This window comes from Cynoglossus semilaevis, chromosome 18, assembly GCF_000523025.1.
Source record: "Cynoglossus semilaevis isolate Cse_v1.0 chromosome 18, Cse_v1.0, whole genome shotgun sequence".
Lineage (NCBI taxonomy): Eukaryota > Metazoa > Chordata > Actinopteri > Pleuronectiformes > Cynoglossidae > Cynoglossus > Cynoglossus semilaevis.
Window position 1 is genome coordinate 2032349 of NC_024324.1, and position 1849 is coordinate 2034197.

The 1849-nt window shown below is 39.4% G+C and overlaps 1 long non-coding RNA gene across 1 annotated transcript in view; it reads left to right on the plus strand.

The window, feature by feature from the left end:
- LOC107989945 (uncharacterized) overlaps positions 1–1777 on the plus strand; it is a 5325-nt gene extending 3548 nt beyond the window's left edge. The window contains exon 4 of the long non-coding RNA XR_001761453.2: positions 1646–1777. This is a non-coding gene — a long non-coding RNA (uncharacterized LOC107989945). The remainder of the gene's footprint in view (positions 1–1645) is intronic.
- The last annotated feature ends 72 nt before the right edge of the window (positions 1778–1849 follow it).

Consider the following 1849-nt stretch of genomic DNA (forward strand, 5'->3'; position numbering starts at 1 on the left):
GAAGGACAAAACAGAAACATATCTGGGAGTGTAATTTAGCTAAAGAGGGATTTCAGCAGTTTGGAGGTTGAAGTGCCGCGAGGCGGCCGCATTAATCTCTGCCGCTGCAGGACACGGCTGCTCGTGCTGCCGCTGATTTATGCTGCTGTTTGTCCCGTGTGCCAGGCTTTCATATCTGAAATGAAAGTACCTGAGCAAGATTATAATGAGTTCCTGCACAGTAACAATTCAATCCAAGATGTTCCTCCATGATGGAGGCGGTGGAGGAGGAGGAGGAGGAGGAGGAGGTGATGTCACCCTCAGATGACGACTGACTCAGGGGAAGTTTTCTTAGACAAAAGCAAAACAAAAAACCATGGAGATCTTAATTTTGGAGGAATAATCTATCGAGTGCTGCCTCTTAGCATCAACTCAGCTGCTGTTTCCACACTTTTTGTTCCATCGATTGCGTCTGGTCTTGTTGTGCCGCTCGGTCTTCAATCAATATTTTATATTTCTGAGTGAGACGTCAGCCTCGCTCAGAAAAGGCTTTGTCAGAAAAGGGAAGTCGAGCACCAGCTACAGCACCAGCTGTGGTTGTTGTTGTTGTTGTTGTTGTTGTCGTCGTTGTCCACCTGAAGGAAAGGAAGTGTGAAAGGTTATTTGTCATCACTGCAGCTCACTGCTCTGGACAAGTGGTTTTTAAAGGAGGCAACAAATCGGAATCAGGACTTTGTTGTGTTCCTTACAACCCAAACATCCCGCCTGTCAAACCAGCAAATATATATATATATATGTATGTATATATATATATTTATGTGTCTGTCTTTGATTCTTTTCCAACCTCGTCAGGAGTATTTTTCTCCCCCAGCAGGATTTGTGTCAGAGCAGCTATTAGCTAATTAGAGTCGCTGCTTTATTTTTGGCACGTCAACAAGATTGATGTTGTTTTTACAGCTGAGTCTCTTCTTCTTCTACCACAGTGTTTAAGGTTTGATTTAATTAGTTGTTGTTTGTTTTTTCTGTTTTTAGTCATTCCTCTGCAAATCGTCAGTTTAATTATTTAAGATTTTCTGCATGGATTTATTTAATCCCAGTTTATTTTTTCCACAGTTGCCGTGTGTGTGTTTTGACGTTTCTTTCTGCTGAAAAACATAATAGTTTGACGATAAAGAAGAACAAAGTGTTTTTAATGAGCTGTGGAACCGTTTTCTTTTGTGATTTTTTTTTTATCTCTTGAAGAACAAAGGGCTAAAGTCGTTCTTTCATTTTTGGATATCGCAACTTTGACGCAACAACAACCTTCAATTATTGAAAGGAGAAACAGAACGTCTTTTTAAAAAGACAGGCAGCTTTTTTAACTTAAGTAAATTATTAACTTAAAAAAAGGAAATATTTGTTTTTCTCTGAACCTTTTTTTGTTATACCTTGTTTTATTTTGGTCTAAACCTTTAGTTTTTGTGTTATACCTTGTTTTATTTTGTTTATTTCCACCATATTTCTTTTACTTCTTTTTGCCTTAATGTTTCCATATATTTTGTCAAATTCATCATTAACTCACTTTTAAATGTCATTTTTAACTTTATACTCGTCTCATTCAGTAGATTCAAATATATATTTTGATTTTTATCATCATTCTATCTTTTTTTGTCTACATACGTTGCAGTAAAATGATGTGAGAGAAACCAGTCGTCCACTCACACGTGAACCAGACTCTCCGCTCGTCCTTGTCTCTGTCACTGATCTGACTGGTCCAGACCCTCCGGGCCTCTTTGTCCGCGGACGAATCATTTCGGCGGGGGAACATCCGACTGGCCGGGCCTTCCTGTCTGTCTGTCTGTTTTTACGTCTCCCCGATCTTCCTTTACCC